The sequence below is a fragment of the Falco naumanni genome, chromosome 8, assembly GCF_017639655.2.
Source record: "Falco naumanni isolate bFalNau1 chromosome 8, bFalNau1.pat, whole genome shotgun sequence".
In the NCBI taxonomy this organism is placed as follows: Eukaryota; Metazoa; Chordata; class Aves; order Falconiformes; family Falconidae; genus Falco; species Falco naumanni.
Window position 1 is genome coordinate 21,684,489 of NC_054061.1, and position 23,226 is coordinate 21,707,714.

The window sequence follows — 23,226 nt, forward strand, 5'->3', positions numbered from 1 at the left end:
GTTTGAAAGGTGGAATTTGTACGATTTGGAATCACAAGCTTATGGTTTCAGCTGTTAGTTCTGTCTACCTCAGTCCTTATCAATGAAAGGGACGTAACTATTAGCAGTTTTCAAATTTAAGGGTTCCTGTTGATAAGGCAATGAAGAAAGATCAAGTAAATGTAACTTTTAAGGATCACTGTATAATTCACCTTTGAATCTAGCTCTCATCTAAAATAGCATTTATGATACAGGCGGAAAACCAAATATACTAATTGGTTGATTCTGTTATGCTAAGGACACTCTTTGGACATTAGAACCCATGTCCTCAGTATTTCTTCCACTTAATGGCATTGTTGGAAAAGCCATTGTCTGAAGAGATGAGTCAGAGCACTTTGACGTTGCATACTTTGTCTTTAATTCCTTCACCAGTTATTGTATCTGCCATATTTAATCAAATCAATGAAGTTATCTGCAATGATAAAGTATCAGATTAATATTTAATTATTTTAAAATTATTTAAAGTTAAATAATTTTCTGTGAAGTAGTTAATAGAGGCTTTTGTAACTGAAAGTTATGAGGAGTTAATTGGATCAAACATACACATGTATGCTGGATGAACATTGGTATTTTAGGATGTTGGTTTTTTCTTTATGAACATGGTTTTGTAAATTCATCTGACTTATCCTCCAGGTTACCTTTCTTGTAGTTATTCTGGTTTATGTATTTTCTATTTTATGGATGCACTACCAAGTTCTTAGAAGATAAAAGTGTGTTTATAATGTCTTTAGCAATGTTCTTTGTAAACATGATAAGGACAGACTAAGAGAAGAGCAAGAAGGCTAAGAATCTGAACTGCATAAGCAAAGACAGTTGTGCCTCAAAACCAAAGGCTTTGCAGGTACCAGAGATCTTAATGAAGTAAAATGTGGCCCACATGCATCTCTTTATAAAAAGAAAAAAACCCCGCCAGAACCCAACCAACCAACCAACAAACAAAACCCCATCTCTCTTGTGTCACAGTATTGGTGAGTTTTGAAAAGAAATTCTACATTATTCTGTTTTTATATACTAAAAATCAGCTAGACAATATAAATCTGATGTAGCTTTAAAGTTAGCCAACTGCATGGTACTTTGTGGATAAAACTATTTAAAGTACACTAAAGGTAACTTACCTTAAATAGCCCAAGTGCAAGTTGAACATATACATACTGACAAAATAATTTGTCATGGCTTCTTTTGGTGCATACTGTACTATATACGCAGCAGTAATATGCTGTGCTTTCAAATTAAATTCATGGACAATTAATGAAGAGTGTGCTGAACTTTTCGCAAGACTTCTTAATCCTTGTGACCTGGCCAGATGCCAAGTTAGCTAATTACATAAGGTTATTTCCTGCTTAGCTATAGTTTAATAAGAGATGCCATCACTTCCTGTCCTAAACTATTGTGTAGTCTTGTCTGCTGTGTAACAGCTGTTGTACTCCACCCTGAAAGAGCTTTTTTCACTTGTGGGTGTAATTAGTACAGATCAATGCTAAATTTTGAGGTGGGCTTTTTTGAATCCTTGTACATAAAGAAGGAACAGGAGGGAACCTCCACACACACACTATGTCTTTTGGTCAGAGAAAACTTAGCTTTAATTTTAGTCTGGAAAAAAGAAGCCTTCATAGACATAAAGAAAATTAACAAATCTATTTCATGAAGTATTTTCTAGAGTTATATAGGGAAAGGGAAATGCCAAATATGCCTAAATAGCAAAAAGCATCTGATTTTTTGGAAGAAGATAAAAATGAATTGGATTTGCAAGTTAGTATTTCCCTGTCTTATTTCTTATAAAAGGCTTAGAAAAAAAGGATAGAAAAACCCCTGGATTTTTGTCTTTATGTGTCTCTTTTGGTCACCTTATTTTGCAAAGATTTTGATAAAACAAGGTGAGCTCTCACAGTAATAAAAGATTTTCAGTATCTTAATTGCTAACACTACTATTGGTGAGGCTGGTGTTTTTCCAGTCAAATAGAAACAACTAACCTAAGTCTTTCCTAGTGTAGAAGTATTTTACTACCTGACTGAAAAATTTAAAATGAGCTTACTTTTCACTCATTCCGAGGGTCAAAATTACATCCTGGATATCTGGCCCAAACAACTTGCAGTTGAAAGCACTCCAGTACTTAGAAACAAACATTGGTTCTAAGTACTAGACAGAACCATGTATTTTAACTGTAAAATGGAATAAGAATACCAGTATAGAGGGAACACAGTGAAGAAATTTTTTTATATCTGTCTACTTTTAAAGGGTTAATAGTTTGATTGTTTACAATGAACTGACATTTCTCATTGTTAGTGATTAAACTGGTTAGTAAAAATACTACTTTTGTTCACACTCGGGGCTTTCAGGTGGGAGAAGACATGAAAGAGATGCTGAAGGAGCTATAGAAGGCAAGGCTGGATATGAGACCGCTAAAATGGAGCAGGCAGAATAAATCATAGATTTCTGTATTTTTTTAAGGAGAGCAGAAGTACCTTTTAACAATTGAGGACTGAAGGGAAATAAAATAACTCATAGCTGATTTTGCCTTTTTCAGTGAGATGTGCAATAACAGGACCGCACTTACTAGGCAATAAGTTGTCCGTAACATAGGCTGATGCAGAAGCTCCTCAGGGAAGATTTTTAGGCTTTGGTAGTATGTGTGAAGTTGCAGTCTAGATTCTTTCCCATCCTTTGGAAGTTCTTACTTTGGCCCTCGTTCAGATCATCTGACTTCAAATCTGTATTTTGTGCAGTTATGGCTGTTCTTCTGGGGATTCATTTGGCTCAGCATCTTTGCAAAGCTTTAGAAGAAAAACTACCTACCTACTGACTCTCAGCAATTAAACAGCATTTCTTAATGGAAGCAACTTAGTGGTGAACACATCAACCCAGCTGCAAAGCTATTACCTTTGGTTTATATTCTGTATACACTTACTTGTGCTTTTAAAGATTACTTGGCCTTTTCCATTGTAGTGAGTAGATCCCCATTTGACCACTCTGGGTTGGTCAAATAAAGGTCACCCCTAATAAAACCAGGGGTGTAACAGCATAAAGCCAGGAGTACTTAGAGATGTTGAGTTGTATAAATAGCCCTCAGAGAGTGGTAGCATAACCTCTGCAACACCAACAAGTATTTGTGAGAATAACCCTCCTAAACACATTCAGCAAAATGGCTATGCTTTTAACTGGTTTACACTGTTACTAGTTTTGAATGTAATGTTTTAAAACATAGATTGCAGATAAAAATTGAATGATATATTCATTTTTTTATTAAAATCGACCTTTCTATATTTTTTTAACAGCATGCATTAAATGCTGACTGTTTCTACCCTTCATTGAAGAAATGACTAGCCCTACTAACCTTGCAAAAACTTTGTTTTTTCTTGTATGGTAATTTTCTGCTGGTCCTTTGTGTGTGTCAAAACTGTCTTACTATATGATAATAAAATACATACTTTGCAAACACCACACCAGGACAGCTGTTAATGGAAGTATGTAGTATGGTTTGTAGCCTCTAGTGAAGACTGCATAGCCTTTTAAAACGCTTTCAAAGATTTTTGTTTGTTTAGGTGGATAAGGTGGTCTGCCTAGAATAGACCGTGTTACAAGATCAGAGCCTGGAAATATTTGTGTGGGTTTTAACTTTACTCACTGACCTTAGAGTATGGCCCCACAAACAGATGAATTGCTACAAATGAAGGGTTGTAAACTTGTGAAACGGGGTGGAGAAGAGAGGAACCTCTTCAACTGGCTTTGCCTTTGTGGAGATCATTACAGTGAACTCCGCCTATGTAGCTCCATAGGAATTTTGGGCTTGACTTTCCAGATGTTTATGTATGGTACATAGATGGTCCTAGTGACACCAGTATAATTATGCAAATGCATAAGGTTACATGTCTGCAAATCTGGAGTTTACTTGATTTTATTTCTGTTTTCTCCCAATTCAGCAATTAAGTTTATAAATGCATTGGTGGGTGCAAATAGTTAATGATAGCGTCAATAACTATTGCAGAAAAGACAAAAGGAACTACAAAACAATACTCTGACATGGTGCACTGTGGTTTTTGGTTGGTTGGTGTTTTGTTTTTTTAATGGCACTTACACTGGAAGCCTGAAAAGAAGGCAAAGAGTAACTATTTGTGATTAAGTCATCATACAAAGAAACCAAAAGAAACAAGAATCCTGTTTTTGCAGTATACATGCTGCAGTTTGAATCTGCATTTTTTTAAATTGAGAATTACACCTTTAATATTGCCTGGGGGAGAACAGCCAATTTTGAAAGCTAGGAGCACTTCTGATGTAATAGTTATCACTTTAAATGCATCAGTAGCATCCACTAAGAACAGCTTCTGTTGAATAAGCATATTAAAACAAAGAAATTGTTAATACATTTTAAAAAATGTAGTAAGTTTTGCAGTAGTCAAAATGATGTGTTTGTGACCAATGGAAAAACAATAACTTTTAAAAAATACCTTGGGTGTGGACTATAAAATACTAGTAGTTACCTAAAACTATTTTAAATTGTTGACTGAAGGCCAAATTCAGTGCAACGAGAAATATATTGTTCACATTCTGATGTCAAATATATCCCAGTGGCTTAAGTTTGGATAGTTCACTGAACTCAGTGAAGAGAAGTGTGTGTTGGGGCTTGCGGTTCTGTATTCAAACTGATTAAATTCTGTCCTGCTGAGCATTACAGAAAACAAAGATTACATAATATTGTCTAAACATACGCATATCTTTATTTTTCACAAGATACTATGGTTTGCCTTATTAAAAGCAAAATATATATTTAGAATGGTTATTTAGAGCAGTCATAATAATAGATACTAAAATTTATTTTAAATGTTACAAGGAAAGATATTAAATACATGCATAACACCAGTAGATTTGATAGTGAATTATCTAAACTCATTGTTTGTTTCCCCTCAAAAAATCCTGTTACCTCCTGAGTGACAATATTGTTGTCTTGGAAAATGCATGAGTTTTTGATGCATAACATTCTGAGCAAAACAGCTATTTATTGTACCCATACTCATTCTTATCCCACACTCCTTTTTCAAGACCATTATTAGTAAATTTTGAGGTTAGAGAGGTACTGACCCAATCAAACATGTACAGAGCTTGGCCTCCGAGTTAATTAAATATGGGTTAATAACATATTATAAGGAAATCATTGTCCTTATTACAGTTATTAGGTAGTTAGTCAAATTATAGCTTCAAAGGAATGCAGAGCATGGAGAACTCAGGACTAAATTATGCATTTGAACCTTAGGCCAGCTTTTACTGTTGAGACAGTTTGCTGCTAAAAGAAATTGTGTGTCATTGAAATTAAATGCCTTTCTGGGGATGGAAGGTTCCATTTTTAAATGAAATTACTGTGTGGTGTAGGGAAATGATTAAAATCTGTATTCCGGGAATGTGGTGGACAAAAAAAATCAATAAACGCTAGCAAGCCTTTGCTGCTGGATGTGAATCCTGGGAACAAAATAAACTAGTACAAAAATAACAATTAAAAACATATCAGCACATTAATGTATTTAGCATGAGTCTCGTGAGACATCATCTTCACTAATTTTTAGCATACATTTTACTGTGTAATGAGAAGCTTTCTTTTCTCATATCCGTATTAGGCAGCATTTTTGCCCTTCCCCCCCGTGTTCCTGCATTGCAATCATTGTGCTTGCACTTATTATGTTACAAATGACCGAGGTAAGGCTGACATTCTCATTGCATGCAAAAAGAGCTAGTCTGCCAAGCTTTTTTTTTTCTCTAATGAAGCAGCTTTGTGAAATCTCCCCATGTGTTAATACTAATGAAGATCCTCCAGCACAATTAAAATCACAGCCAGTGGCTGAAGAGGAAACAGAAAACAATGGCATCTTTCTACATATGCATATTTCTTTATGCTGAGATCAGCTTTATTTAGAAATAACGTTGATTTTTAAAATGCTTGTAGGTAGCATTTAACAAGGTTAAGGAGCTTGCGTATTCTTCAATTCTGCGAGCGCAATTTTTTTACTAGCTTGTACTGAAATCACTGGAGATTTCCTCCGCTGCACTGTGGTGTAACTTTAAAGCTACAGCGTTAGGGTTTAGGGGGAGCACTCCCGTGGCTCTGAAGTGTACTTCAACCCTGCCCGAGGCTGGGGCTGTGCCAGGGAGGAGGGCACCACGCCTGCGGTCTGGGGGGCTGGCACCGGGAAACGCAGCTTTTACAAATCACCTGTATAGGCTGTGGCAGGCGAGGCGAGAACGTTGGTGTTTAGAAGCTGGACTGTGGTTTGGTTTTTTTTTTTTTTTTTTTTTTTTAAATTTTTGTGTCAATAGCTGGTGAATATGAATACTTCCCCGTAACTTTAATTCCCCCGCCTCTGTTACCCGTTTCGCTTGAATGTAATTTACCTAGTTCGTCTAGAGCATGCAAGTTGAACATTACTTCCACGGTGGATTTCTGCTTTGCTAGGCTTCTGTAAAACGTCTCCTCTTTCGAAATGGGTCGCTTTTTTTTCCTTCTGGTGGTTTTTGGGTTTTGGTATTTTTTATATTTTTTTTTTCAGTAGATGGCTATTTGTATCACGGATTCTTTACATTTTTTTTTTTTTTTACCTGAACTTACATCTGCAGCCCAAGAATTTATTTCGGTGCTTAAGGTGGACAACCCTGTTTCTCCCCCGATCGGTAAAACCCGTCATTAAAAAACCGACGCAAGGCAGCCCCGCAGCCGCCTGGCGTTGTTCGAAACCACGAACCGCGGGCAACTTTCTCCGGACAGAACGGGGCTGCGCTGGGGGCTGCGGGCGCGCAGCTCGTTCCCCCGCTCCTCCTGCGGGCTGGTGGCTCGGTGGCTCGCTCGTTACCGGGGCCGGGGGGAGGGAGGCGACTCGGCCCCACCGCCCGCCTGCTCCACTGCCGGCAGCCGCCTGGCCGGGGAGCGCGGAGCGGGGCGGTGACGTCACCGCGGGCTGGCCGAGCCCCGCGAGCCCCGAGGCGGGACCGGCGCGGCCTGGCCGGGGGCACGGGGCGGCCGCCGTTGCGCCCGCCGCGCGCGCTCCCGCGCACACGCCCCCGCCCTCGCGCGCGCCCCCGCCCCCTCCCCGAGCTGCGTTAGACTCCGGAGAGCGTTGGGCTGGGGCGGCCCGCCGGCTCGCACCGCCCGGCCCGCCGCCGCCCGGGACGCAGGCAGCGCTCTGCCGAACTGCGGAGGTGAGTTGCGGCCGCCGCCCCGGAGGGGGGGGTCGCCTCAGGGACGGCGAGCTAACGCGTCAGGGCGGCGCGGGGCGCGGGGTGCCCCGCTGGGGCGGCGGGCCCCAGGCGGAGCGCTCCCCTGCCAGCGCGTATCGCCCCTTTGTTGTGGTGGGCCGGCCGCGTCTCCGGGCGCCAGCGCAGGTTCTGCCGCGGGGCCCTGCCCGGGCAGGGCTGCGGCCGGGGGCGGCGAGGCGCAGGGAAGCAGTCGGGGCGGGACGGGACGGGACGGCCCGGGTCCCACGCGATTTTAAACTTTCCTGGCGGCCGCGAGCCCGTCCCTCGGCCCGGCGGCGCCGGTCACGTCTCCGCTGGCGGCCGCCCGTAGCCTCCTGGGCGGCGCAGCGGCTGGCGGCGGCCGCCGGGACGGCTCTTTTGTGTGGCGCGGTGAGCTGCGCGCCGGCCCCCGGCCCCGCTCGGCCGTCGCTGCCCCGCGGCTCCGGCCGCCGTCGCTGCGCTCCCTGCGGCCCCGTGCAGGCGCGGCCCCACCGGCCGGTGCTGACTGGCCAGGCGTGCCGACCGGCAGCGCGCGGGCGCGGAGCGGCGTGAGGCGCCCGGCGGGGCCGCGCGGAGCGGCGGCGGGGAGGGGGCGGCGGGGAGGGGGCCGCGGCGGCGGGAGCGCGCTCCGCCTCTCCACCCGCGTCTCCCGGGCTCCGCAACGGCAGCGCGGGCGCGCCTGCCTGCGCGGGGTGCGCTGGCGTGGGGCAGGAGCGGGCGCCGGGCCCCTCTGCCCTCATCTTTTGTGCGTGCCGCTTCCTTATAAAGAGAACAAGCAGCTGCAGCCCTGGGCCGAGTTGCTGAAATTCATCCCTTTGTGTATATTACAATATCCTCCATTTTTCTGCCCTCTAAACAACGAGCCTTTCGCCATCTTGGGTAAATTGTTATTCCCAAGTCTGTCCGTCTCTTTTCGGAGGGAATGAGTGGAAATCCCGAAAGTCCTTTTGGATGAGACTCAAAGTTTAGGAAATGTTACAGGGACGGACAGTGACGTCATGTAAAGTTTAAGGGGAATTTTTCCAAGAGCCTGTGCTTTCCCCCGGAATTCCTGATAACAACGTGCTGCAAACGGCGCGTTAAAGAGAAAGGTGCCTAGTTGAGCCTGCACGTTCAGGGAGTGTTAAGACCAACATGCTGCTTTATCTGGCGTCTGGGTTTGTAACAGGTAGGGAAATAATCGTGCTTTTCGGTTATTTCTTCTCCCACCACCCCGCCTTTTTTATTATTATTTTTTTTTACACACACCCCCCCCCCCCCCCCCCCCCGGCCCTTGGTATATAATACGTGATGCTTGCGTAGCTAAAAAAAACCCAACATTCCAAAGTTGTTATGTTAAATAACGAATCATCTGGAGATTTGCATTATTTTTGTTTATGGGAAGTAGTAATCTGACATGAAGTTTACATGGAACACTCGGTACAGACTCTTCCCTGAGGAATAAACAGTTTCAACTTGGGATAAGGAATGGAAATACACAATTGTTCCGTTTTTAAGTGACAGATTTGGGGGACCTGTTTGGAAGGAACAAATTTACTAAGCTATATTGTTAAAAGGTGCTGCTTGGAAAGTACCTATATGTGTATTACATGCGGTTTGGGTTATGTTCCAGATACTGTATAATGTAGGTGGCAAAACGTAGTTACTATGCTAAACTCTTTCGAAAAAAAATATTTACAAATGTCTTTACCTCTGGCTACAGGCTTTGTGTCAGCTGTTGTGAAAAGGGAAACAATAAAAGGTTCTGTTCTGTTAATTCTTAATTGCACTTTTTAAAAAAAAATCTTGTAAGTTTTCCTGGTCACATGATACGACTTAGAGAAACATGGGGTACTTGATAAGGAGTAACTATTATAGATGAAGTTTTGCTTTTCCATTCTTTTTCCTATACCTGTCTTACTTGCTGCATATTTACAATCACACTAACGAGAACATGAAACTGCCTGTATTTAATTTGCATTTTCTTTCTCTTCAGGGTTGGGAAAAACATTAACAACCGTTAACATAGATGGTAATAGGGATAGCTGTTAGTATGTCAAGACTTCTTGTTTCTTGTCAGTATTGAATGATGTACCTAAAGCGTTCTTTGGGGTTATGTTGGAACAAATGTCAGAGGCTTACCTTGAGGGGGGTGTGTGTGTGTGTGTTGATTTTTTTGTTTTGTTTTGTCTTTAAATGCATCAGAAATTGTGGTTGAACTGAGTATTTATTAGCTGTGTGGATATCAGGTAGAGGAAAATGTTCAAATAGTTGAAAGCATGTACAACAGATGGTTTTAAATTATACATGCAACAAAGGTCTAGAAGATTTGACAGATTATAAATGGTGAGCAACAGAGGGTAAGTGGTTTCAGAAAACGATCTCATACCTATAAAACTACGTACACGTTTTTGTCATAATCCTACAAATCAATAAACTACGTAATATTAGGAAAATGGCAGCCAAGGTGATTTTTAAGTGTGTATGGAGGAAGCATTAGGAGTTGCTAAGGGATCTCTTCGATGTTAAAGAAATTTTGTATTTGCTTCAAGCAGGGGGTATTTAATCATAGATGGTACCAGTTCCTTGCAAGCAGTGGAGTATGTATGTCAGGTTGTGATAAAGTCCTTTGTATGGAGAGTAAAAAATGTTTCTTCAGAGGATCAGGCAGTTTTCCCTTTTCATTACTGACTTAAGTCTGTTCTGAGTAACGCAAAAAAAGGTTTTGTGACTGAAGTTTATTGAAAATAAACTAGATTGTGGTACTGGTATTTCACATCCTAATTTTTTTTTTTTTTTTTTAACTGAACTGGGTTCCTTACCAAGTCAGTGTTGCCACGGAAGGTAATTGTTTTTAAGATTCATTCTTGTGGAGTATTGTAGGTTGTCAATAACACTGTAAAATTATTTGAATAGTGTTGGGGGAAAGATAATACATGCTTTGTAGCTTTTGGTGAGAAAAATCTCCATGAACATGGAATAAGATGCTTTGCATTTTCAAGAGATAAATTAGCAATATTTTTTATATGATGGATGGAATAAGCATTGGTTGACCACTGCGGTATATTTTTGTAATCTTTATACTGACCTTATGATAAGAAGAAAGGGCTGCAAGACTGACTTTTTTTATCCTTTTGGGAGACACTGAAAACGCAGATAAAGTAGTGGAAGTCTTTCTTTTTAGGTCCTGTTGCCCTTTTTCTCGTTTTCTTTGTTTGCGTGTTTATTGTAATACTGCAGCATAAAGGAGCAGATGTTTTGCAAAACATCCTGATGTGTGGCTTTTTCTTATGGGAGTGCATAACTTCCTTCTGATGCATCAACTTGACAGCTGGTTGATTTGATGGAACTGCTAAGAAGCCATTAGTGGTGTCATTGGATTGAAACAGAACAGTCACTCCCAGCTTGAACTGCAGTTGTTAACGTCTTTGTTGCTACTTCTCTGTTCCTACACAAGATGCGGAATATCACAATTGCAAAGAAAAGGAAGTTTGTGCTCTCTGTCTCCTCTCCCTGAATTAGGGAAAGGAGGCATTAGTACTTGACTACTTCTAGTGTCATATTATTTTTGTAATGGAATGTTTGAGATCAAGAGGTTTTAGCTACTGGGAGGTAGACTTAGCACAACCAAAAACGCAATTTGCTACACGCACCCGCCCTGACACAATAAGAGCATCCCACAGTTCAAATTGCTTCACTGCAATTCTGTCGTTCCCCCCCCAGGCCCTAATATAGGTATCTTTAACTAAAACTAAATAGCGGGGTCTTTTTTTGGGGTGTGTGTGTTTGTTTGGTGTAGGTTTTTTAATTTTTTTTTTTTAACCAGCAAACTTTATTGTAATAGAAGATTACACAACAGCGATACTCATTTTTGCATCACTTAAATAATTCAGCCCAATGGAGATTCCCAAAGTCTACCAGTTTCCTCCCAAGTATCATTTGACTTCTGAGTTAATTCTGTTTTACTACAGTACATTCAGTAAGCTATGTCATACCATCAATTATAAATTAGTTTGTGATTATAAATTGCCATCAGAAGAAATGCTGACACGTGTGTCAACGGCAGCAGTGGGTTTGTGATTGTTGGGTAGTTTACAACGTCCTGAACGTTGACAAAATGTAGTAAGTATGTGCTGGTCAACATATTTTAAAGAAATTGGAAGTTTGTGGTGAAGATACCTGAATTTTGAGTTCTGCATAATGTGAAGATTATCTTCCCCACCACATCAAAGAAGAAAAAGAAATGTCCTCTTTGTGATGTGACATTTATGTTTTTTAATTTTTTTCAGTTATGCTGCTACATTTTTGCTTTAAAACTATTTTACTGTATTCTTTCTCTGTAATGGTAGAATTAAAGTGCATCTGGATTTTGAGTGAGTGGTAGAGGTTTGGAATTTTTCCCCGGTTACTTTTTACTGATCAGGAACAGAAACAAGGATACTGTGTTAGTAAGATTAGAGAAAATGGATCCTCCCCCACCCCAAATATGGCCTGCTTATTTAAAAAAAAAAAAAAAAAAAGGAGGAGGAGGGGGGAGTGAATAAAGCAACAAACAATTGGACAAGGAGTCTCCAGAAGGATTTGTGTAAGGAAAATAGTAGGTTCACATTAATTTTTTTGTGTGTGTTTCTTAATACTTTTATGAAGGTGAGAATGTATTAGTTTTACTGTTACACAGATGAGGACTCTGATGCATGGAAGGATTTAGTCTTTTACCTACACGGCAAGAAGTTGGTGGTAGGGGTAGAAAGAAAAACTGTTGTGTGTTGTGTAGATGTTGCCTTGAAAACTGAAGTGGGTGTTTGTTGTTCTGCAGAGAGTAATGCTACACCAGTAGCTGAGTTCAGTGCATATAGTCATTAAAAGAAATTGGGACCGTGTTTTCACCCAGCCTGTACAGAAGGGCCAAGCAAGATGCAGTACTTTTCTGTTACTGTGTTTCATAATTGCACAATTTTTAATTAAAAAAAAATGTAGAACATTTAATTCAGTTGACACACAGTGTCATGTATTGGCTGTACTAAGTTCTTGCTTACTCTTTTATCCCTTTACTGCCCTAAATTTACAGTTGTATAATGTCATAGTCTTGAACTATTCCTTAAAAAAAGAAAATCAAATATAGTTTTTAAAGTCTGATGCAGAAGTTCTCTTGAGATTTAAATGGAAATAAAACAAAAACTTAGTAATTTTACAGTATTATTTGGAATTTTGGGTTTTTTTTTGGGGGGGGAAAGAAATTGCGATTTATTTTATTGCAATATTAGCATTCACCAGGTGAAAGAAACACCCTCAGAGAATGAGAAAGCCTTATGTTTGTTTCAGCTTTTTAATGTAGAAACAAGGGAAGGAGTATACAGAGTGTTCCTCTGCTTAGTTTAACAGAATTTTATGCATTTGATGAAATTCCTAGTTTTTGCACTGAAGTGAAGTTTTTTTCAGGTCGGTTAGGAAAACAAATATCAAATTACACATTTTTTTAAAACCTTACGTAGTGACAGATGATTTCTCAGACATAATCTGCAGTAGTATGGACTTACTGACAAGCCCAACACATCTTTTTGTGTGTGTTTTATTCTTTCAGAAGGATGATGCCTGTTGCCATTGATGTAGAATCTCTCTCTTCGCCTTCCTACTTACATTGAGCAGGGCCTCCTATATGTCTTGTTTTCTGTGTGTAAAGGACATAAGACTCTTTTCACTTGATGTAGGTCAGGCATTGTGAAGAGCTGAATGGGTTAAGCCTTGGTAGTTTGCAATAAGAGATTGCAGAGATTTTTCTAGCCCCTGAGGGAGGAATTACTTAAATGTAAATTTAAGGTTACAAAACCTTAAAATTCAAACTACTAAAAATGTAAAGGCACCATCTGAAAAATTGGTCTACCTGATAGACTGTTTATATTAGTCATGGTCCCATTGAAATCAATGGGACTGCTGAATATGAAGACTTGTCTCGCATAATGTTTGCAGTATAAAACCTTGGAAAAGAAGGTAAGTTTAGAAACAATGCAGTGATAGTCAGTGTCTTCTTTTTGGAGCATCACACAGAACTTACTTCTGCTCTGGAATTGTCGGAAGGGATAATGAGGAATTTATATGCTTGGATAATGGAAAACCCTACTGGTGTCTTCTTGGAAATTACAGGAAGTGTAAGCTAAATTTTCTTCAGAATATTTATTAAATACAGTGATTTAAAGTCACAAAATACTCTGCCTAGCTGTTCTTGAGCTTGAATCTCAGTTGTGAGACTGTTGGACAAGAAGCTAAAACTTTAGAAATCTTCCAAGGGAGTATTTTTTCCTTCACTTTGATTACGTAGCTAACTTTTTTGGATTGTGACCCTATTTATTAATCTTTTTATTAATTCATGTTTTTCTAACATTGAAAGATTCTTCAATAAGCAATGCATCGCATATTTGAACAGTGGTGTGTGGTATCTAGATATAATCTGCAAGTAAACCCACAACCCCGTCTTCAGCCCTCCGTCTTTTCTTGTACAAAAGAAAACCAGTTTGATGAAAATGGTTGCAGTGGTCAGTCATTTGCATAGGGACATGATTGTGTGGATTTTGACCCATTTTCTGTTCCTATACTTCTCCACAAGCATGTACTCATTAATCAAAGACACTGTACTCCTGCTGAGGGCAGAGAGGTTCATCAAATTGGCAGCCAGTTTGGTGTAAAGAACAGCGTACTGAAGCTCTTAACCTGCTAGGACATAAATAAATCTAAGGTCTTTGTATGCAAACCCTGGAGGTTAATACTGTATAATTCAATGTCCTGTCTTTGTTTTTATGATTGATGTTTTTAAGTGTTTGAAGCAAGCCTTCAAGCAGGTCAGGGCTGACCATCTGATTGGCTAAAGCAAAAAAGCGTTAGCTTGGCAAGAGGGGCTTTTGTGTATGCTGCTGAGTGTATTTTCAGTCTTTTTTTAGATTTATTTTTTTGGCTGGGAGATCATTGTTATATTGCCTGAGCTGTTACAGGAAAGTTCCAGAGATTGACAACCCCTGCTGTGCTAATGGACTTAGTGCGTAAAACACCGATGGTGGATGGTGTGGTCCTATTTGTTCTGAAGCTATTTGTATCCTTAACAGAATAACATGTAGAACAATCAAAAACTACTGGGATTTCCCTGTAGAAATAGTGCTGGGATTTGGCTTTATAATGAATTGGTTGCATTTTCATAATTTAAGAACAGGTAGTTACAGCAGGCACATAGTCATTTGCAAGCTATTATAAACCATTCTACTCGCACATGGAGGCTGTGCTTGAGAATTATTATTTTTTTTTTTTTTTAATTGATCTACCTGCATTTGAAATCTGGTCACTGCAGCCGCAGATGCCTTACATTTTAGCTGTGCTTGCATCATAGAGCAGCCTCGGTATTAAATATTTAATTTTAACTAAATACTGAATAAAATGATAAACTGTGAACTTAAAAAAAAAAAAACCTGTAAGAGAGCGCAGAGACATACATCTTAAATACAATATGTTGTTATGTAAACCAGACTAAAAAAGCAACGTCAGCCAACCTTGGTAGTCCTTTGGTAGCTTTTGTTGTTCTCAGTAAGAAGTCTTTGTTAGATTTAGCCAAGGTTACCTTTCTAAAGCTGTAGTTGCTGAAATTTGTGGTTTTCATGCATTTGATGCCAGTGATTTTGGAGGAAAACCCAGAAGTATAATGTGATTACATTGCGCAAAATGATGGTGTAGTAAAACAGTAGTAAGCACAGTCTTGCTATTACATGGAAAAAATAATGGATATATTAGAAATGACGGTACTCTTACATGGACAAGCTTATCTGTTGTCATAATGTGAAAAATACATACTTAGAAATATTGATTAGTAATATGTGTAAGCTGTGTTAGTAAAGTTGATCTTCCCCCTCGCACCCTTTCAGTTTTGCTTTCCAGGTTTAGAAATCAAGTGAGGCATTTCCATTAGTTTATGAACTTAGTTTGATAACTTTTCTGTATCTTTGCTTGTCCTAGTAACTGGAATTTGTAAACGGACAACTATACTTTTGACTATAAAACTCATTTTTCTGAACATCCTTATTTCCTTTGGAACATTAAGGAAGGTTCACTACTGTGTTAGAGCCAGTGAGTTAAAAATATCAGGCATACATGCCTGAAAGAGAGTCTAGTTTATCAAGCTCTATCAGTTGATTTAATAAAAGATACTAGCACTCCCTACAGCTGTTGTCTTTTCTAAATAGTTACAGCAAATTTAAAAAGTCTAAACTGTAAGAAATGCAAACCTGTGTTTTTCTATTGCAGCTCTGATCATTTTTCATCCTTGGAGTTACCCTTAAGCACCTCACTAGTTCTTACCAGTGTTGATGGAAGAGCTGGATCAGAGAGTAGTTGAGAATTCAGCTGTGTGGTTTAGGAGAAAAGTGAGGCAGGAGAGAAGAATGCTCAATAGTTAGGTCATTTGGGGACCCAGCTTCTATGACAGCTGTAATGCCAGAAACAAATTCTTTATAGCACAGTTGTAGGAGCTTTCAAGGCTAGGAGAATTGCTCTGGTTTCATTACATGCCTAGTCTAGTATTAGAAAAAATATGAGTTGCCATTTGGGCTCTTTCAGGGAAATTACCTTAAGTGGGATTCCAAAGAAGCAAATGGATGCTTTTCTTCCCGCCCCCGCCCCTTCCCCCCATCCCCCACCCCAAAACACTGTTTGGGAATAGTCTACTTAGTAGTCATTAACAATCTGACAACAGCAGACAGTGATTGAATTTTTTTCACCATGTCAGTATAGACCATGTTAAAAAACTACTGTTCCTGAAGAAAGTCTGAGAAATGGGAAGAAAGTTGAGATCCAAAGTCTTAAAGATGGAAAGATGTAGATAATTGCAAAAAAATCCCAGTAATACATTCCAATAATTCTTTATCTTTTTGAAAATGTAGTAGAGAAAGCACTCCAATTTAGCCATACCTTGAATGTGTCTGATAAAGATTTGGAGGATAGGGTTTAAGCGGAGTGGGTGGGTGTTTGTACGCATAACAAGGATGTCACAAACGGCTGAGTCTTTGGATGGTATACTGGGGGCCTTCCATTTGGCAAGTTTGGGTTTTGGTTTTTTTTTTCTTTTTTTCTCTTCTCCTAACTTTCTGATAGCTACCAAATAAATATAATATTAAAGGGTTTGTATAGTTTACTTGTTACTTAATGCATGTAGGGGTGTTTGGAGAAGTAAATTTTAGAAAAGAGCCTTGAGGAAAGAATATATTCCTAAAATGACAACAAACTGTTACTGAAGATCCTTTACTGTTTGGCATTTAACTGATACTAGCACTAAATTCTTCTGCAGTTGTCACCTTTTTTTTTCTTCTCTTGAAGTGCTTTTCAAGCCTTATTTCCCCCCCTTAAGGCTTCAATGTATAGCAAGTTGTCCTCCTTGAACCAAATGTATTTTTGAACAGGAGTGGGAAGTATTGATTCCATAGTTGAGCATTGTCCAGAGGGTTAGTTTTGAAGTAGTTTTTTACGACTGTGTGAAGGAGCGTATTTGTCAAGTAAAGGTATATTCAGAGGGCATGCGGAGAAGGAAGGAACTTGCTGTCACTTATTTTAGGGTAAAATTAATGTTAAGTGCACTAGTAAGTGAAGTCAGTTATAAAATGCCCCTTTTTCTCCTGGTATGAGGAAGTAAAAGGAACAGATTATGTGAGGTGATTTCCCTTTTGTTTGTATGTGATAAAGATATAGAGGAGCTTGGAATACTTACCTGTTTTTTTGAGAGATGTTTTTCTATGTGTCAAGCTGTTTTTGATTATCATTGAAGTAAATTTATACTCTTTTGACTCTTGCAGATGCCGGAAAATTTTCAGTGTTAGCAATTATGATATTAAGGATATACAGCATATTGCAAAGTTTTTGTTGATAGAAGTGTTTTATACAGCGTACCATTTAAATATAGCCTACAGTCTTTTTGCAGTCAGGGAAATTAATTTTGTATTTTGCGACATCCATTAATAGTTCAAAGACTTCAGGCATGTGGGGGGGCAATCACTTTTTTTATTTCTTTGCTTCTAAATGCTTAATGTATATAATTATTTTAGTTTTGGTATCTTGTGAAGAGCTTAAAATAAATACACAAGCAATCATCCTGGAATGATCTGTGTCATAGTCGTTGGTAAAGCTGAGCTACTTTTTTTTTTTCTTCATACATAGACCTCAACAGAACTGGCCTGCATTCTATTAATTTTGTAAAACTTGGACTGGCAGAAGGGTTTATTATTTAATGTTTGTTGTCCCTGTTGCTTCCAGCAGCATAGGCAACAATATAGGTAATTTGAGTGCTAGAGTGGTTAGGTGATCTGTATAAATCTTTGTTTTCATTATATTATGTTCTTTATATACACAAATCTGGTTTTTCATTTGAGCCGCCCATTACAGTTGTCTGTTTCCATAAATAATTTGAGGGATTCGTAACTCAATAAACAATTTGTAGTTCTCTGCAAAAGTTTGCTTGAATTTTAAAGAGCTATTTGTGTGCCAAGTTTAAAGTCTGGTTCTTTATAATAGTAATTTCAGATGTTTTAAGAAAAAAAATAATATGCTAACTTCTGGGGGAGACCCCGTGATGGAGAAGGTGATCCAGAAATAGTAAATCAAAATTCTTGGCCCAAACCAGCGCTGCAAGTTATAATAATATTGTTTAGTGAGAACTGCTGATTGTACAAAGCAGTGACAAACACTTAAACACACACTTTTTTCAGAGGTGTCTCAGAAGAATGTTTGAGGTATACAGCGCTTGATGTTCAGAAGCAAAAGTTGCATTTTATCATGTTAGGATTTAGTCAGTCTGGAGATGCGCAGTGACCTCTGTTTACGTACAGCATTAGACCGATTGGTAGATAGTTCTTGTCAGCCTTTCTGTCAACAGAAATAAAGGAACAGTTCAGAGAAGTTACCTGTGTTACTTAGTGATGTTATTTATGAACTCAGAATGTCAAGGGTGGAAACGAAGAGTCATGTATTGTTTTGGATGTAGAGTGATCTAGTATTGTGTCGAAAGGTTTCTCTGGCTTTGTAAGGAGGAATAGTTGCTGGTATGACCGGTTGTCAAATTTTTTCATTCATATTTTTTAATTCTTAAGTTTGTGATGGTTTACTTGGAGAGGAAGAAGTAGGATGACAAGTAAATGACTGGTGCTTGTGAGTTGTTTGCCTGTCTTGCTAGCCATGAAAAGACATTCACAGAATCAGTTTTTGTCCATTTTTCAGGTCAAAACTATTAAGGCCTCAACTGTTCCCCTGAAAAAAGGGCATAACGGACCTCTCATTTTGTATTGCTTCAACTTCTTGAAAAGACAGTTATTTCTTTGGCAGTTGTGGTGGTGATTGGTGTTGTCTAGCCTTGAGCCTGTTGGCTGTAACCTATTCCACTGCACTATCAGAATAAAAGTTAAGATACTACTTGTTTATTGAACATCCATAGTAATGTTTATGGACATAAAAATGTGAAACTGACTCAAAAAATGTTGCATTATGTAGGCAGAGTGGTATCAGATTACTTCATGTTTATGCCCCATTTTGTAAGAAAATTTCAATTCCAGCATGAATTCACCAAATGCTTTATGTATTTTTGATTTACTGAAATTCTGACTTATTTATTAAGTTTTATTCTGAAAAGCAGCAACCGCATGCAGATTAAAAGTAAGCTAAGACCTCATCCTAGTTATTGAACAGTGTTTACAAACAATATACTTCAGATTCATGAGACACATATTGATCTCTGCTACTGGGTAGCTTGTCTGTACAATGACATTCAGATTTTTTTGATGGCTTGGCTAAAATGCAGGAGATATATATATATATTTTTTTTTTTCAGTAGGCTGTGATTTGAAAGACCATATAAGGCACAGGCTGAGTTTATCTGTTAACAAGAAAACCCTTTTATCATGGTGAAAAACCACCATGCTTATGAAAAGATCAAACTGAACTGGAAGAGTCTTGGGAAACTTAAGTGGCTACATGAAATTAATCACTGATGAATTTGAAATAAGGCACATGGGGCAGAGGGAAGCAGGAAGAATAACATGGACTAAACATACACAGTGATGGGTTCTAAATTAATTACCAGCCATCAGGTAGAGAGATTGGAGTCATAATGCATAGTTCTGTTGAAAACATCAGTTCAGCAGCAGTCACAATGCAAGTTTGACAGGTTACTGGGAGACAGGAGAGAGAAAAAACCAGAAAACGTCTAGGACACTATATTAAGTCAGGTCACCCTGTCAAGTAGAATAAAAAGCAAATAAAAGTGAAAGGAAACATCAGTTTTGGAACACTTCCCATATGAGAAAAGAGTATATAGAAGTCTTCACATGGGGCTATGACCAAGTGCTATGAAGTCATGCTTGGAATAATAAAGTAAATAGAAAATTATTTTTTGGCATTTCAGATATGACTGAAATAGAATATTGGAACTACAATAACACAGTGGAAGAAAACCCAGTAGCGTGCTAACATAAAATATGAAGTAGTGCTTTTCAGTTGCTGCTGGGTTAAACTGTGGAATCATCCTTGGATGACAACACAGTTAGAATGGTAAGATATATTAATGGAAGATGTGTTTTATCAGTGGCTTCTGAACATGGTGATTGAAATGCAGTGTTAGGTTTGTTAATCTTCATACTTCTGACTTCTGAGAAAAGGATATATACCTTTGTTCTTTCTCAAAATGTTTATTACCTGTGTGGATGAGCATCTGTTCTGAAGTAGTTGCTGTTAGGGTTTTTTTGTTAATATTTAATGTTTTGTGTCATTGATAATTTGTGTAGATGGAGTAATAAGGATGCCAAAAATATAACAATTCTTCTAAGATTTAAATGAATATAGAGGTTTCTTCATGTGTTTCTGTGAGGGACTGAAAAGTAACCATCTTTGATTTGTGTTTATTAACCACAGTTTTTTCAGTCATCACTGATTATCCTGTCCTTCATTTTTTTTCCTTACTGAGCTCTTTTGGCATTGAGTTTGTTGATGTGTGTTCTGCCATTAACATAATGTAACAGAGAATAATTTTATGTACTGTAACATCAACCTTACAGATTTTTCCCCTATCTGTTTCCTTCCCTGTACTTGTGTGTGTATATTTCATTTTCAGGTATACAATGTGTGATATTTGTAAACTCAATCTTTACCCCACTCCTGCCATTTTTCTTCACCTTCTCGCCATCTCTAGGAAACCATTTATGATGAAGAGGATTTTTTTTTTCTGCTTCTTGACTAAATTCTCCTAACACCATATCTGATAAGATGAGCCTCATACGTTTCAAAAATAGTCTGGATCTCAAATATTGTCAAAATTGGAAGGGGAGAGTTGAAGATAGCACATTCCATACCTAGTTCTTAGGACTAACATACATATTTTCCATGTATAAGAAACAGTCTTGAACTAACTGCATGTTGCAGTGTCACTTTAATATTAAGTATGTGTAATCCTCTCTCAGGCTAGCTGGAAACATTGGCTGGGGGTGGGGTGGCTGGAGGAAGGTCATTGTAGGCCTTAACCTATTGTTGTTTTCAGCAGAGTGAAAAACAAACCAGAAATTCTGGGATCAAAGGAGAAGAACATTCAGAAGGAAAAGCTGCCCAGGAAATGGCAGAGTTAAAGAATAATGCATAGAGCAAAGGAATCCCTTGCATTTTGCCATATTTTACCGGCAGAGACATTATTAAAGTTTGGTCCGATCAGAACCCTCATTCTGTTCTCTCTTGAGACAGCGGGCGGCCAAGTGTAACGACTGGGTAGTACCTACTGAGAATATTTATTTATTTATTCTCTGCAGCTTGTGGCAGTTCAGGGCTAGCTGCTCAGGAAGAAAAAGAGGAAAGAAACCAAGCTATTTCTGTTCTAAAATGAGCTTGGGACAGTCTCATTTATTATGGTGCCAGATATGCAGGGAGCAAATAAATGACAACTGTGTATGTCAGTATATTTGTGTGTCCTTACATAGGAAGGGGGAAGATAGAAGAAGGATTTTGCTGGATGATGAAGAGTTTTCATACTGTGCAGATTCTTTTATAAATACTTCAGATTATTACTTCTGTGGTTTTCACAGACTGTTTTTTGACTTCTAGTATGGGGCTTCTAATGATGTAATTCATGTTTATTTGCATTTTTGAGTTCAGAGGTAATTTTTTTCTTTTTTTCCCCTCTTTTTTATCCTTTCTGTTTGTTTTGATGAAATAGCACTTCTACCCTTAGCTGTTGTTTATCCTTTTTATTTCATTAGTTTTTCATAATACTGTATCAGTTGCCATGGGATCAAAAGCATAACTGGAGAACCAGCAGCCAGCAGCTGGACTGTCTTGACCTGGTTTCTCCTTCTCTTCTCTCCTCTTCAAAAGAGTTGTTTTAGAGAGGGGAGGATAAATACTTAAATTACTCTGGCAACTTGAGCTTTACCTTTTTATGACTTCTCTGATTTGGAAAAAAAAAAGCACTTGAGAATGGGGTTTTTGTTACGGACTTGAGGAACAGGCCATGAGTAGTCAGATTAATGTGTCAGTAGAAGATAGGACTTGAAGAACTCCTTCATTTTTTGATTTGACAAGTGATTTCAGGATTTGATACATAAATATATTGTCTTAAATTGTGTATGTTTCCATTGAATACTGAAAAGGAACAATTTGAACTATAGTGCATGTTTTCATAGATGCGTTTTAGTCACTGATTTAGTAAATGTTTTAGTAAATGATTTGGTAAAATTTCAGCCATGGACTAAATTCTTATATGACTCACCTGTTAATCCTAGACTAATTTTAATAATTCCTAAAGTCCTAACTACATTGTTCTATTGTAGATATTTTTTTTTAAATTATTTCTCTTGTTTAAGAGGACATTTTGAAGCTATAGACTGAGTCACTTGTATAGTTGTTATTATATTTGAATATTTCTCTGGTGACTGGAACTGCTGCTTCAGCTTTAGAAAGTTTATTAAAGCTCTGGATAGTGTGTAGGTGTTTGTAGTAGCATATATAAACATTTAAATATTTGGACCACAGAATTGCAAAATGCAACGTTTTCAGTGTGTGCATAATGTGTATCATAGCTAAGATGTAACAATTCACATATTAAGGGTAGAAATTAAGGCACATAGTAAAAAAATAACTAGAAAATCCAGTTCTACTGTAAACTTTGAATTCTGAATTTGCTTTACAAGTGTTAAAGTCCCCAAGCCATCTGAAACAATGTTGGAGGTGCTGGCATGAAATTTTTCCACAGAAGAGAATTTTGAGCAAGGCTTTGCAGCATGTTGTTAGAACTGTGTTTAAAAAGAGGTTTTAATTTTTATGTACAAGCAGTGCTTTTTTTTTCTTTCTTGGATGTATTTTAAATATGTTTTTATGAACTTTTTTTTTTCTTGGATGTATTTTAAATATGTTTTTATGAACTTTCTGAAAAGGTCTTCTGTGTTGACCAGAATTTTACGAATGGTAGTAATGTGAAACTACTGGTGAAACATAAGGTGCATAAATAGGTTAGTTCCTTGGCCAGTACAAGTTCATTCTTTTCATTGGGAAAAAATTATGATAGCAGTGTGGTAAACAACAAAACTGTTACATAAAAAGTACTGATTTCTTGTGAATTATGATCAAAAAAAAAAAAAGGCAAACCTCAGCAGGTGTCAACTCAGAGTATGGTGTTGGTATTATTATATTAAAAGGAAATGAAAAATGTCCTGTCCTAAAGATTTCACACAGTATTGTGAGTAAATGGCAGTTAAACTTGAGCTAATGTGTTTGGCTGGAGTAATGAATAAAGATGTTGAAACTACTACTGTCCTGTGGGGCTTACAGTAGTTGAGGCATAAGAGTTTGCATCTGGTTTAGAGAAGACCTGCTGTAACTTGTACATAAAAAAAGGTTAAAAGAGGCCACCTGCTACATACAGTTCTCGGCTTGTTTACCTTTTGGATCACCCCTGAGAGAAGATTAAAAGCACATCAGAAACTCGTGTAAACATGTTACTT

The 23,226-nt window shown here is 38.5% G+C and overlaps 1 protein-coding gene across 16 annotated transcripts in view; it reads left to right on the top strand.

Annotated features, from left to right (window-relative positions):
• The first annotated feature begins 7,018 nt into the window (after positions 1–7,018).
• Positions 7,019–23,226, top strand: part of BAZ2B (bromodomain adjacent to zinc finger domain 2B) — a 161,112-nt gene continuing 144,904 nt past the window's right edge. For 7 of the 16 annotated variants that reach the window (XM_040602593.1, XM_040602596.1, XM_040602604.1 and 4 more), the window contains exon 1: positions 7,020–7,216. The gene's annotated coding sequence lies outside the window, so the exon portion shown is untranslated. Of the gene's footprint in view, positions 7,217–8,033; positions 8,421–23,226 lie in introns of those variants that run through there. The other 9 variants (XM_040602601.1, XM_040602595.1, XM_040602598.1 and 6 more) reach the window with 3 other exon arrangements.